At 43.1% G+C, this 16,143-nt stretch overlaps 1 pseudogene; it reads right to left on the reverse strand.

Annotated features, from left to right (window-relative positions):
• Positions 1-856: 856 nt before the first annotated feature.
• Positions 857-11,162, reverse strand: LOC120864646 (annotated as a pseudogene).
• Between the last annotated feature and the right edge of the window lie 4,981 nt (positions 11,163-16,143).

Raw genomic sequence — 16,143 nt, forward strand, 5'->3', positions numbered from 1 at the left:
CTACAGTTATCATATGATTCAGCCATCTCATGCCTAGGTATGCACAAAGACTTGAAAATATGTGTTCAGACAAAAAATTCTACATGACTCTCTGTAGTGGCAGTATCCACAATTGCCAAAAGTTGGATATTTGGGAAACAACTCAAGTATCCATTAACAGATGGATAAATAAATAAAATGAGGTGTATCCATAACAAGGGATATTATTGGGTCATAAAAAGGAATGAAGCACTGATACATGCTACAACATGAATGAACTTTGAAAACATTATGCTAAACGAAAGGAACTGGATACAAAATGTCATCTATTGTAAAATTCCATGTATATGAAATGTGAAGAATGGGTAAATCCGTAGAGGTAGATCCAGGAGCTGGAGGGTGGAGGAGAAAATGGAGAGTGACTGCTACTAGGTTAAAGTTTCTTTTTCAGATGACGAAAATTTCTTGGAACTAGTAGAAGTGTTGACTGCACAACATTGTGAATGTACTAGATGCGTGGACTCAAAACACTTTATAATGGTCACAATGGTAAATTTTATGCTGTGTGAATTTTGCCACAAGAAAAAAAATGCGATTTTACCATACATTTCTCTTGTTAATCTGGACTTTTCATATAATAATATATTGTGAACATCCTTCCACAACATGCAGTCATCATCTTGGGGGTCTTTAGAATCTTTAAGTGTTCAAGCCACTGTTCATTTTTGTAAATGGCATTATGTTAGAAAATAATTTAGTTTGTCTCACTTTATGCATCTTGATGACTTGAAATATCACTACAAATTACATATTGAGTTACTCTTAAATCACAAAATTTTGAGTGTAGAAATTTTATTGTTTAGCAATAAATACACATACATTTATATTGGTGTGGTTAAACACTTTTTGTGCAACACATAGGGGGCTTCATAACACTACAGACACTGATGTTTTTGGTCCTATTAACAGAGGTAGACCACTGAAAGGAAGAAGGTGATGACATTTCAGCTTCCCCAGGTGAACGCTGATTTCGTCCTCACACCAGTCTTATGGATAGGAGAAATTAACTCACTTGCTCAAGGTCACTCGATTGATGAGTGGTGGACTGAGGGTACATTTTATCAGCGTGGCTTCAGTGGTCATGCCTAACCTTCTAAGGAAGTGAAATGATTTTTACTGTGTCTCAGCCCCAGTTGTGTCATATTACCCAGAGAACCTGTGCAGGCTTACAAGATGAGACTCTTTGATGAGTGGTGTCTAAAATTTTAAATTTAATATTTTTGACAGGGAATTCATTCACTCGTGTAGAAAATAAGATGCTCGATGAAAAATATTGGTCTCCCTATACCCTTTGTTGGATACCAGGCCAGAAGAGGGTGGATCACTACTGGCTTGTGCTCAGTGGCTCCACCCACAGCCAAAGTCCACCCTCAGCTGCTACTGCTAAGTCAGTCGTGTCCGACTCTGTGTGACCCCATAGACGGCAGCCCACCAGGCTCCCCATCCCTGGGATTCTCCAGGCAAGAACACTGGAAGGGGTTGCCATTTCCTTCTCCAATGCATGAAAGTGAAAAGTGAAAGTGAAGTTGCTCAGTTGTGTCCGACTCTTTGCGACCCCATGGACTGCAGCCCACCAGGCTCCTCCGCCCATGGGATTTTCCAGGCAAGAGTATTGGAGTGGGGTGCCATTGCCTTCTCCCAAAATCCACCCTCAGCTGGCAGGATCAGCTCTGGTTTCCTGAGTGACTCCTTGTCCGGCAGGACGCGCAAGCACAGCAGGGTGAGCGCCAGGACCACCCTCATCTCGGTCATGGCAAATGTCTGCCTGATGCAGTTCCTGTGGGTGAGAGTGGGGGCTCTGACTGCACCATCATTCCGGCCTCATTGCATCTGGAGTCTGGCCTGCAACCCCCATCCAAGACTGCAGAGGTAGAGCCTAATTGTGCCTGGGATCCCTCCGTGGGCTTGAATATGAATCTGGCCACTGCTCTGGTCCTGAACTCAGACCAGCAAACAGGGAAATGGGGCTCTCAGCACACCACACACCCTCTTTGGGCCCACCACCATTCCCAGACTCTTACCCATTATGTCCAGGGGAGTGGGAGGGAGAGAGCCAGAACTCTATCTTTGTTTTTCCCACTCCTCTGCCCCACAGTTATGCCAGGAATTTAAGTCTCAGATCTCCCCCCCACCCCAATCCCTACCTCAGATGCCCACTACCCTCACCTGGGCCCTGAAAAGAAGGGACCAAAGGCCAGAGGTACCTCCCCTTGGTGTTTTCTGGCATGAGGCAGAAGGGGCCATAGACCCGGGGACAAGAAAAGACAGGGCTACTGTGTGGGCTCTCCCAGGCTGTCCATCCTTAGAGAAGCAGATGTGTGTATAATGGAGGGAGGTGATGTCTGCTATGCAAGTCAGAACTCTTTGCCCTTCCTTGCACCCCCCCCCCCATGGGGGTGAGGGGGCAGTACCTCAGGGTCTGGCCACACAGATGGGTTATGGTGGGTCCTGAAAATATTGATGAAACAGATAACACCTGTGGAAGAAGAGGGGCCAGTTAGGACTAAGTCCAACCTGCAGATGAGCCCCTCTTTCTCACCAGGAACCTCTTCCCCTAGTCATTATGGGTACCTTTGGGGATGACCCAGCCATCTGGAAGCACAATGTCCTGGGTGCAGCAGCAGGAGATGACCATGACTGGGGGATGCAGCTGCAGACTCTCCTTGATGCAGATGGTCAGGAAGGGCAGCAGGGTAAGGCCATCCCTAAGGAAACCATATGACATCCAGGGAGCAAAAACAGAGGCCCTCCAACCTTCCTACCACCCTATAAGATCCCCTCTGCCTATAACAAAATAATAGATGGACCAAATAGCTCCAAACTCATTATGTTGTATGCATTAAATATGTACAGCCTTTTCTTTGTCTATCACACTTCAATAAAATGGTTCTTAAACAGAAAGAAAAGTAGTGCCACAGAAGTACCAGACAAAATTTACTTACATATTTTTAGAAGCCTTTCTGAGAAAAACTACAAAAATCCAACAATAAAAATATTTACAAAATTGTATAAGATCAAAACATTCTGTGTGGCAAGACTGCAAAATCAAAAGGCAAATGCATAAGAAACAAAAGAAGCAGATTCAATATTTACTCTCATTTGTAATGGCACTAGACATACTAGCTAATGCAATTAGACAGGGGTAAAAGAGTAATACCATTTGAAACATGGGGGAAATGTGCCATTTTTCACACATAGTGATTTTATACTTAGAAGAGAAGAGAAATCACTGGAAAACTTTCATAAACATTGAAGGTAAGATCCAGTAACGGGGGTGAATTCTTTTTTTTTTTTAATTTCTTTCTTTTTGTGTGGTGATTTAAATAGACGATACAGTTAATATAGTTCAAAGTTGGAACAATGCAAAACATCACCCCTATGGCCCAACAGCACTCATTTATCCTCACAGTTTGCCTAGTGGTTATTTTAATGTATCTTCCTAGAGGCATTAAAAAAAAACTTTTTATTTTGTATTGGGGTATAGCTGTGAACAATGTTGTGATAGTTTCAGGTGTACAGCAAAGGGACTCAGCCATACATATTCATGCATCATTTCTCCCCCAGATTCCCCTCCCATCCAGGCTGTCACATAACATTGAGGAGAGTTCCATGTGCTATACACTAGATCATTGTGTGTTGTCCATTTTAAATATGGTAGTGTGTACATGTCCATCTTAAACTCCCTAACTATCCTTCTCCCCCATCCTTCCCCCTGGCAACCATAAGTTCATCCTTTAAGTCTGTGAGTCTATTTTTGTTTTGTAATTAAACTCACTTGTATAATTTTTTTTTAGATTCCACATATAAAGGATGTCGTATATTTCTCCTTTTGTTTGACTTACTTCTGTCAGTATGACAATCTCTAGGTCCATCCATGTTGCTGCAAATGGCATTTTTTACTCTTTTTAATGGCTGGGTAATACTCCATTGTATATATCAAAAGTTTTGTTTCATTAAAAATTATATAGTAGCATACTCTATACTATATAGCATATCAATGTCTTATTGTACACCCTCTGGGATTTATGACATGATACAGCCTTCTTATTGTGGAGCTGTAATATAACTTCCCAGTTTCCTCTAGAGCCTTTCAGTTCAGTTCAGTTCAGTTCAGTCGCTCAGTTGTGTTCGACTCCCTGTGACCCCATGAACTGCAGCACGCCAGGCCTTCCTGTCCATCACCAACTCCTGGAGTTCAGCCAGACTCATGTCCATCGAGTCAGTGATGCCATCCAGCCATCTCATCCTCTGTCGTCCCCTTCTCCTCCTGCCCCCAATCCCTCCCAGCATCAGAGTCTTTTCCAATGAGTCAACTCTTAACATGAGGTGGCCAAGAGTTTCAGCTTTAACATCAGTCCTTCCAATGAACACCCAGGACTGATCTCCTTTAGGGTGGACTGGTTGTATCTCCTTGCAGTCCAAGGGACTCTCAAGCGTCTTCTCCAGCACCACCGTTCAAAAGCTTCAATTCTTCGGTGCTCAGCTTTCTTCACAGTCCAACTCTCACATCCATACATGACCACTGGAAAAACCATAGCCTTGATTAGACGGACCTTTGTTGGCAAAGTAATGTCTCTGCTTTTTAATGCACTATCTAGGTTGGTCATAACTTTCCTTCCAAGGAGTAAGTGTCTTTTAATTTTGTGGCTTCAATCACCATCTGTAGTGATTTTGGAGCCACCCAAAATAGAGCCTTTAAGACTCCCTTATTATATATTTTAAGTCTTTGATTTGTGTAGATGTTATTTTCTTGACAGACATGAGAAGCAGGTTGAATTAACTTTTTTTCCATGTAATTTCCCTGTTGTTGCAAAAGTTTATATTATTAAGATGACCTTTATTTCTCCTATTGATATAGGACTCCATATTTATCAGTTACTAAGTTCACTGAGCAAGAAATTGATATCCATAAATTATTAATTTTTCTATTAGAAAAAATAGAAAAGATGATATAAAATACATGAATTAAATTTAATAAGAAATGTGAATGCCTGTATTCAAAATGAACTTGTAAATGTTTCTCAATCCAGATAGACTATATTATTCACCATAGCAACAAGAGTACCTAAGGGTTTATTTAGCAAAAGCTGCTCAAGATCTCTATGCTAGAATTGTAGACTCTACTAAAAGACAAAGTATTATTTTACTATCCAGAATTGGATATCTGATTCACAATCTGGGATAGTGTATTAACATTATGAAGTAATCTATGCTCCACAGGTCAATCATATATCAACCCCCTCCTTTCCTCTATCTCTCCTTCTCTCTCCCTCCCTGCCTCCATCTCTTCATTTTTGATCAGCTACCTTGTTGACCTTACCTCAAATGCACCCACCTCTCTACTGATCAACTTTCAGGGTCTGAGATGAGGCACTTTTTTTCTACCCTCTACTTTGTCTGTCTTACTCTAAACTGAAGCTCTGTCCATGTGTACAGGGAGTTTCTTGACTCTAGCTCTGCCCATTTATACAGGAAATTTCTTGGCTATTCCTCCATGAGACTAGGAATCCTGGAAGGCAAAGGCCAGGTCTAGGTTCTTCCTGAGTCTCCAGGACACAGAATGGCTGAGAAGAATTGGAAATGTCACAGAACTGAGAAGAGGGAAGAAGTGTGCCAGTGTTTATTGAATGGGGACTGGACAGAGGAAGACGCAGGTATTCTTGGACAGGTGTTGAATGACTTTAGTTCCTAAGAGTTCCATGTGAAACCTGGACTAAATAATATGAGGAATTAAGGAGCAGGATATGAAGAAACACTCAGGGAGTGGAGATGTTTGAAAACATGTAATTTTAGAGAGAAAAGTAAGAGAGTAGAGGGAAATTTCACTTAGTGAATATGTGCTAAGTGGTATCATCTACCCTCACACATTGTCACTGATTACTTCAGAAATCCAGGTCTTTCTGTTTCAAAAGCCTGCAAACTCCCTCCTTCTATACATGCTGTGTAACAGACCTTGTCTCTGGGTCTTCCCACGAAGAAATAATGACAGAGTCTGCAAAAATATTTTTTTCTCTTCCCCAGCCAGGGAGCAGAGCCAGAGAGAGGGACTCAGAAAAATGCCATGAGGACTTGAATTCACCATTCAATCTCTTTAGGCTCATGGTCCTTCAGGAGCTCTTGCACCTCCTGCCAGCAACGCCCCCGATGTTCTGGGCACTTTGCAAGGTTGTACAGGATTCAGAAGAGGCCGCTGGCTATGGTGTCATGGCCTGAGGGGTAGTCAGACATTCTTGGGTCCCTGGGCTATTTCAGCACCAGAGGGTGGAGAGCACCCTAACAGAAAGGACCATGGGGAGGATGGAGAGGCAAGGGGGATAGTTCAGGGTCTCCACACCTAGTCCCTGCAATGGAGGGACCCATGCTCCCCTCTGTAGTCCCACACTAGGACTCTCACTCTCAAACATGAAGGTGTCAGCTTCAGCTCAGATATCTTCATCTGACAGTCCTTTCCCATCTTCATCCTGGAGAGAAAGCAAGATCCTCAGATTCACACTAGTTCTGAGGGTCCCTAAGCCTAAACTGAGACAATCTCTGAAACTCCATTATCCATACAGAAACTCAAGCCCACTCTGAAATGCTAGATCGCCTGTGCACTCTATCACCAGAGGCCCCATCCAGAGATCTCCTCCTTGACCTCCTTGCCTCCTATGTCATCCATGGTAAAGAGAATCAAAGATTCATAGAAATTTTCATGTTTATACATGATGCAACCTAGGTTACAGGATGATTAAATGACAACTTGCCACGGAAGCTAGAGTTTAAACATTGTCCCAAAGCCATTTGCTCACAGGCTAGAATAGTAAATCCAGAGATTCTTTAGTCTCCTGGAGATAAGGGATGGATTAGAAACCTATAGAACCTATAAACTTTGCCTTCTCACTGATAAGGATTTAAGTTCCAGAACAACCTCTCTCCCTCCCTTTCTCCCCACTATTCCTCTCTCTCCATCTCTCTCTCCCCTTTCTCTGTTTCCTTTCCCCTCACTTCCTAAAGTGAAAGTGAAAGTTGCTCAGTCGTGTCCAACTCTTTGCAACCCGATGGACTCTCAACTCTTTGCAACCCCATGGACTATACAGTCCATGGAATTCTCCAGGCCAGAATACTGGAGTGGGTAGCCTTTCCCTTCTCTAGGGGAACTTCCCAACCCAGGGATCGAACCCTGGGTCTCCCACATTGCAGGCAGATTCTTTACCAGCTGAGCCACAAGGGAAGCCCCTCACCCGCTAAGGTGAAGGGAAAGGGGGTGAAGGGAAGAAGGAGAAGATATATCAGCTGTTCTATATAAGTTCCAAATTTCAAAACCCAGAGGTACTTGTTCTGTGATGTAATCATGGTTGCATGTACAGGTAAAACTATCATGGTGCCCTCAAAGGAATTTGGGGATGGGGAACCAGAGCTACAACTCTACTCTGACTACTGTTTCTACTATGAGAAACAAATGTGCTGCTCTGATCCAGGCTTCCTTCTCTCTCTCTCTCTCTCTCCGTGTGTGTGTGTGTGTACACACCCATATATGTGTATATATATGTATGCATGCATGCTGAGTCACACAGGCATGTTCAACTCTTTGTGACCCCATGCACTGTAGCCCACCAGGCTCCTCTGTCCATGGGATTATCCTGGCAAGAATACTGGAGTGGGTTGCCATGTCCTCCTCCAGGGGATCTTCCTGACCCAGGGATTGAACCCACGCCCCCTGCAGCTCCTGCATTGCAGGCGGATTCTTTACCACTGAGCCATGTGGGAAGACCATGTATGCATGTATGTGTACACGTATGTATACAGTCTACCTCTGTGGTAGATAACTTATTAGCTTGGGAGTAGAGTAAAATCTCAGACCTTCACAATTTCAGACCTAGCACTCTCCTGCAGACCATTTTCACATGGTCATGTCTAAAACTCATCCATGACCCATTTCTCCCTTCCTCAAGCACTTCCTTTGGCTCTCCAGTACCCTATGCATCCCATCCAAGATCTCTGATCAGTTCAAAGTTCTTTCTACTTCTTGAACTCAGATCCCACAGCAGCTTACCTTGGTCAGCAGGAGCACATCAATGAAGTCCAAAGTCTTGGTCTTCACCTTGACTTTGAGGAAGTCATCAATACTCTCACTGAGGAGGGGCCAGTGCTGCTTCTGGATGACCACATCTGTGCAGCCGTGCACAAGGGCAAGTCTTGCAGAAGCACAGCCCATCTCGGGTGAGGAAGCCCAGGAAGTCCATGTGCAGGAAGATCTGCCAGTGTAGTTTAGCCACAAGTGCACTGAGCTCCAAGAAGGCGGCAATATATTCACTGGGCTTCCTGAAGGATGAGAACATGAAGGGAAGCCACCACTTAAAACACCAGAAGCCCAGAAGCTGGGGGGCTACTTCCCTTCAGAAAGCTGAGGCTCCAGAAACAGATGGTTCACAGATACAGTGTGGGGATGAGCCAGGAGGTGTGACTCTTCAGACTCTTCTCAGTGCACATCCCATCTTCATGAACTGACTCTATTCCCCAGGCACCTAGAGCACAGCTTAGACATCAGGCTTCTCTCCTTTCTTTCTCCCCTAGTATCTGTCCGCTTCTCCTTCCCCATACTGTCCACTTGGCTCAGACCTTATCCTTTCCCAGCTGGTCAGTGAGGACAATGGCTTCCCTAGTCTCCTTACATCCAGTTGTCAACATCATCCAGTGTCTACATTGTGGTCAGTCTTCTCTCCAGTCAGATGTCCAAGCTCAGCTTTGACCTCAACCCTCATCTGCTCATACACCTTCCACGGCTCCTAGGAAACCTCAGATATAGTTTATATCCTCTGTCTGACTTCAGAATGTCCTTAAGACATTCCTTCCACTCCATACCCAAATTGTCTCCTTCCTGTTGCACATACTTTGCTCATTCTAACCTCCTATCATTTATTAAACAGTTCTGCCTACCTGTAAGGTTTGCTGTTTCTCTTTCCCTTTTCCTGTCTTTCAATGTCCAGTTTGACCCATCTCCTCCAGGAAGACCTTTCTGATTGTCCACCTCAGTCTTGCTCATTTACACCTTTGGGTCTAGGGCTCATCTTCCCAGGCCCTGGGCTGAGCATTCATTCCTGGCAATTACTGTTGAAACTGAAGACACCTTTCTGCAGACTGTCAAGGGTCATGAGGCTGATGCATTGAAACATGTCCAGATGGGTGTGGCCCTTTTTAATCAGGTGCTGTCACTTGGGCTGGACAGAGAAGGGGACATGGCTCAGGTTGGAAACTGCCTCCTCCTTAACCCCAAACACCAAGATGCACTCCCCAGACCCTGCCTCCTGGTCCTAGGCACCAATCTTCACAGATGACCAGGCTTGAGTTGGAGTGGAAGTTGTTACATTAAGCCATGAAGTCCCCATCCTGGAAGTCAGGAGACCTGCTATTAATATAACTTTCGTTCCTCCCACTACATTTTGTGCACTGTTGGTCAGCTTACTGCATAAAGTAACAAGTACAAGTACAGAAAATGTCAGATCTCATCATCTTCATTGTTAGAAATTGTTGAGGGAAAGGTCCCCTATGTTGAGAGAGGTAGTCCTCCATGGGTCCTGCGTACATTTGTACTTTCTTGCTTCATATGCCAAAAAAAAAAAAAAAGCAAGACTCTGATATTCTTTACCTGGGCCATTTCTCAGAGTTGTGTTTTTAGCAAACAACCTTGAGGAGTGAGGTAATGTCTCCTCTTTGACAGGTATTAGGGGCAATTGCTTCTAATTGCTATAAAAGTCACAGAGTCTCTTGACCTCCCCCCCACCATAATACAATAGCAGGCATATACATCAACATACTACATGAGCAGGCATATATCAAAGCCCACCTCTGTCACCCTCATGAGATTTAGTGACTTGGGAGAAGAATTCAAACCAACAAGAAGCACATGTTGTTGCCTTCTGAGGGTAATAAATTGTCCTTTGTCTATCACCCAGGAGTTTCATGTCTCCTGGAAGAATCTATGAAACAGTAATAAGCTCTTTTGTCAGCTTGCAGGTATGGAAAAAATCCCAGGCTCTTCACAAAAGCCTGACCTCCAGTTCTTCATTCCCACATATATATCCAAACCCTTTGCAGTGTAAGTTTTCAGTAACTTCTCTTAGGAGGTGGGGGCCTCTTTCACTATCCTTTGATTCTGAGCTGGTTCTGGACCTGCTTTGGCCAATAAATTGGTGAAAATGATGAAGTGGTCATCCCAAACCTAGACCCCAAGGAGAATTGAAGCTTCCTTGCAGTCTGTTGCAACCTTGCTTCTGCCATGTGAGCAAGCCTGAGATGCCTTCTAAAGGGAGAGAATCACATGAAGAGACATCCAGTTGTCTCAGCTGAGGTCATCCGAGATTAACCTGCAGTCAGCCAAGCCACAAAAATGAGAGAGGACTGACCTCAGATCAGTAAGTCTTCCTGTCTGACCTCCACCAGATCACCTGATCACCCCAGCTGATCACAGATACACGAGTGGCCCATCCATGTCCAGAAGAACCAGCCTACTGACTCACAAACTTGTCAATACTAAGCACTTATTGTTTTCAAGTGATTTGTTACTCTGGAATAATGACTGTATGATATTCATCATTATCATCAACCATGTCTCAAGATTTCAAGCCTTCTGTGAGGGAAACATAGAAACTAACACCTTCTGAGCACCTACTGTGTGCCAGGAACATGACTCCATTACATCATCTTGGCCACTCAAAAATGAGGGGCCACATAATCCTCATTTTTCAATTGTGGAAACCAAGGCTCAGAAAGAAAGAGCCATGGCCTTAAAGTCACCCACAAGAGTCAGATTCCAGACAAGACATTGTTGAGTTCTCATTATCCCTAAGACTCTAGCTGGAACCCTGGGTTCAAGAGACTCACGTGCATGATGTCTGTGCTCTTGGTGAAAATCTTCATATAGGACTTCAGGATGTTGAAGTGGAAGGCGGGTGTCAGCAGGCGACGGTGCCTGCTCAGCAGGAGCCCATCCCCTAGCAGAGACAGCCACGGGGAGTGGGCAAAGGAAGACCTTCTCCTGGGTCCCCAGGGTCACTCCCAACCCCCTTCAGTCACAATTACTCATCCAGCCAGGGCTTCAGAGTGTTGTAGAAAAGCATGTCCTTTGGTGTGATGGCAGCTGACATGAATGAAGCTAATCAAGGGCCAGAGAGACGGGGAGGGGAGGGAATTTTGGTGCTAGTTGGAGGCTCCCAGCCAGGAATCTGCATTCCCCCTTCAAGCCCAGCATGGCAGGAATGGGGTTAAGAGCACAGGAAGCTAGAAAGAAGGGTAAAGGGAGGAGGGAGGACAAGACCAGGCTGCAAGACAGAATAAAGCAAAGGCAGAGCCCACAGATACCACCTTATGAGCTTAGACACACCCCAACATGACACAATATGCCCAAACATGACTGGACATGGCTCCTAGATTGTCCTACATATTTGGCAGGAGTTTGGGTGAAAAGATTTTTAACCATATTAGTGGTGGTTATAGGACTCTAGACATTTCAAAACTCAGAATTGTACACCAAATAGAGCAAACTTTACTGTCAGTAATGCCGACATCGGGAGCCACGTTAGGCATTACTGACACTTTACTTTTTGTAAATTTTGTAAATTTACATACAATTTTAAGAGAAGCTGAGGGTAACTAAGCATATATATTGTTCGCATAAATATACTGTGAAATGATGGGCTTTCCAGGTGGCTCAGTGGGTAAAGAATCTGCTTGCCAATGCAGGAGACTTGAGTTCAACCCCTGGGTGGGGAAGATGCCCTGGAGGAGGAAATGGCAACCCATTCTTGCCCGGAAAATCCCAGGGACCAAGGAGCCTGGTGGCTACAGTCCTTGGGGTTGGAAAGAATTGGACATGACTACAACGACTGAGCATGCATGCACGCACTATGAAATGATATACAAAAAGTATAGATGAAAAACCTGGGAAAATGAACATCATATGGAAGACCAATATATTTCACTGAGCATCTTATTTTCTACACGAGTGAATGAATTCCCTGTCAATAATATTGCATTAAAAAAGTTAGGCGCTACCCAGCAAAGAGTCTCATCTTATAAGCCTACAGGTATTCTCCAGGTGACCTGATACACGTGGAGCTGAGACACACCTTGAAAATCACTTCCTTGGGAGGTGAGGCATGACATTTGAAGCCAAGCTGACTGAACGTACCCTTCACCCACAAGGTCACCCATCAACTGAATGACCTTGAGCTAATGATTTAACCTCTCCCATCCATAAGACTGATGTGAGGTGAAATTGGTGTTTACCTGGGGGAGATGAAGTGTTGTTGCCTTCTGCCTTTCAGTGGTCTACTTCTTTAATAGGACTCAAAACATCAATGTCTGTGGAGTCACCAAGCCTTACATGCTGTATGAAAAGTGCTTAAACCCATCCACATCTTACGTGAATGTATATGCAAATATTGCTATAGAAATAAAATTTCTACCCCAAAAGCTATGTGATTAAGAGTAACTCAATTTACAATTGGTAGTGATATGTCAAGCCATCAAAGTGCATAAAGAGAATTCATAAAGGGATAAAAAATAAAGAATGGCTTGAATATTTAACATTTAAAGATTTTAAAGACCATCAATATGATGACTGTATATTGTGGAAAGATGTTCATGATATATTAGTATATGAAAAATCCAGATTACAAGAAAAATGGAAGATAAAATAATATTTTTGGTTGAGGTAAACTTACATAAAATTCAAACATTCACAAAATTCATAACATTCAGTTCAGTTTAGTTCGGTTCAGTCACTCAGTCATGTCTGACTCTTTGTGACCCCAGGAATTGCAGCACACCAGGCCTCCTTGTCCATCACCAACTCCTGGAGTTCACCTAAACTCATGTCCATCGAGTCGGTGATGCCATCCAGCCATCTCATCCTCTGTCATCCCCTTCTCCTCCTGCCCCCAATCTCTCCCAGCATCAAGGTCTTTTCCAATGAATCAGCTCTTTGCATCAGGTGGCCAAAGTATTGGAGCTTCAGCTTCAGCGTCAGTCCTTCCAATGAACACCTGGGACTGATCTCCTTCAGAATGGACTGGTTGGATCTCCTTGCAGTCCAAGGGACTCTCAAGAGTCTTCTCCAACACCACAGTTCAAAAGCATCAATTCTTCAGCACTCAGCTTTCTTCACAGTCCATCTCTCACATCCATACATGACCACCGGAAAAACCATAGCCTTGACTAGATGGACCTTTGTTGGCAAAGTAGTATCTCTGGTTTTTAATATGCTATCTTGGTTGGTCATAACTTTCCTTCCAAGGAGTAAGCGTCTTTTAATTTCATGGCTACACTCACCATTTGCAGTGATTTTGGAGCCCCCCCCAAAATGAAGTCCGACACTGTTTCCCCATCTATTTGTCATGAAATGATGGAACCAGATGCCATGATCTTCGTTTTCTGAATGTTGAGCTTTAAACCAACTCTTTCACTCTCCTCTTTCACTTTCATCAAGAGGCTTTTTAGTTCCTCTTCACTTTCTGCCATAAGGATGGTGTTATCTGCATATCTGAGGTTATTGATATTTCTCCCGGCAATCTTGATTCCAGCTTGTGCTTCATCCAGCCCAGCGTTTCTGATGATGTACTCTGCATATAAGTTAAATAATCAGGGTGACAATATACAGCCTTGACGTACTCCTTTTCCTATTTGGAACCAGTCTGTTGTTCCATGTCCAGTTCTAACTGTTGCTTCCTGACCTGCATATAGGTTTCCCAAGAGGCAGGTCAGGTGGTCTGGTATTCCCATCTGTTGAAGAATTTTCCACAGTTTATTGTGATCCACACAGTCAAAGGCTTTGGCATAGTCAATAAAGCAGAAATAGATGTTTTTCATAACATTAAATGTGTTCAAATCCATGCCTCTAGTACATTCACAGTGCTGTGCAACCACCACCTCTCCTCTATCTAGTTCCAGGGTATTTTTGTCATCTGAAAATGAGACCTGTACCCATTAGCAGTCATGCTCTGTTTCCTCCTCCAGCTCTTAGATCTATCTATATGGATTTACTTATTCTGTACATTTCATATAAATGGAATCATACAATATGTGATCTTTTGTGTCTGACTCCTTTCACTTAGCCTGTTTTCAAAGTTCATTCATGTTGTCGTGTTTCATTCCTTTTTAAAAAACAATTTTTTGGCCATGGCACATGGCTTAGTTTCCCAACCAGGAATCAATCTCACACGCCCTGCATTGAAAGCACGGAGTCTTAACCACTGGGGTGCCAAGGAAGTCTCTGCTTCATTTCTTTTTATGACTTAATAATATTTCTTATTATGGATATACCTCATTTTATTTATTCACTTTTCTGTTAATGGAAATTTGAATTGCTTCCCAAATTTGAACTTTCAGCAACTGTGGATGGTGCCACTGTGAAGAGTTGTGTACAACATTTTGTTTAAACACCTGTTTTCAATTATTTGGGGGTACATTCCTAGGTGCAGAATGGCAGGGTCAATTGGTAATTCCAGGTTTAATTTGAGGTCTTCCCTGTAGCTTAGTCAGTAAAGAGTATGCCTGCAATGCAGGAGACCTGAGTTCAATCCCTGGGTCAGAAAGATCCCCTGGAGAAGGATCCCACTCCAGTGTTCTTGCCTGGAGAATTCCATGGATAGAAGACCCTGGTGAGATACAGTCCATGGGGTCACAAAGAGTTGGACAAGAGGTTTAATTTATTGAGGAAAAACACCAGACAATTTTCCACAGTTGCTGCACTATTTTACATTCTCAACAGCAATATATGAGGATTCCCACAACCACATCCTCACCAACACTTGTTATTTTCCATTGTTTTATAATCTTGTCATCCTAGTGAGTGTGACCTGATATCACATTTTTGCATTGATTTGCATTTCCCTAACAATTAATGATGTTGGGTATATTTCCATGTGCTTCTTAGTGCTGTGCCATGCTCAGTTGCTTCAGTCATATCTGACTTTTTGAGACTCCCAGGAACTTAATCTGCCAGGCTCCTTGTCCATGGGATTTTTCAGGCAAGAATACTAGAGAGGGTTGCCACGCCCTCCTCCAGGGATCATACCTGTGTCTCCTGCATTGGCATGTGGATTCTTTACTGCTGAGCCACTGAAGAAGCCCTCTTAGTCAGTAAAATAGCATTATTAAGAAGAAATTTAAAAAAGAAGGAGATTACATGTAAATGTAATACATTTAGATACAAGGTCAAATTTTTGCTGATATAAGGATTACATGTGCTGCAGTCCATGGGGTCACAGAGTTGGACACAACTGGACAACTGAACAGCAACAACAACAAGGATTACATAGAATTTTAAATTTAGCAGATTATGTGAGAGAATATGCATGGAGATTACTTTGACATATTTAGATTATGGATATGATTTTTATTTTTTACTTTTGCTTATCTATAGTTTCTTCTATGACAGGGTATCATTTGTGGGAAAAGAAAAACATTTTAAAGAACTGAAAGGAAAGAAAAATATTTGCAATTTTCAGCTTAGAATGTATTAAATATTTACTTATATCATTTTACAAGATTTCTTTCTAATTTTGCAACCAACGAATCTTCTAGCCCCTGAAATGGTCTGAGACTATCCCAGGATACCTTACCGCCTGAGTGGGGCGAGTCCTGGAGCAGCCGCTGTCCCAGGTGCTGAAGGAAATGGCCCACTCCTGCCCCCTTCACCACCTCTCATTGTTGTGCTGTTGTGGACCCTCTTGACCCCCACTTCCTAGAACATCTAGATGAACACGAAATCCTGAGTCATGCTTCCCTGAAGGGAAATTATTTTTCGGCTCCTAGCTTCAGACTAGCATCACATCAAAGCAGCTGGTAACTATGTAACAGATGTAGTTATGGACATTCTGAATTTACTGAATCTTCTAATGACAGTTTTCTTCAACAGCAGGTTCTCATAAGTCCTAAAACTTAAATGTGTAACTTTAAAACATTTTAAGTTTGAGAAAATGATGCAAAACGAAGGGAGGAAATGAACACTTATTGAAGATGCTTACCAGATATTGTCAGTCATTTGCACACGCTTGCTTATAAATCTTCACAACATGGCAATGAAGTGGCTACTGTTATGTAATAAAGACGCTGAGGCTTAGAGAG

This window comes from Oryx dammah, unplaced genomic scaffold, assembly GCF_014754425.2.
Source record: "Oryx dammah isolate SB20612 unplaced genomic scaffold, SCBI_Odam_1.1 HiC_scaffold_5, whole genome shotgun sequence".
In the NCBI taxonomy this organism is placed as follows: domain Eukaryota; kingdom Metazoa; phylum Chordata; class Mammalia; order Artiodactyla; family Bovidae; genus Oryx; species Oryx dammah.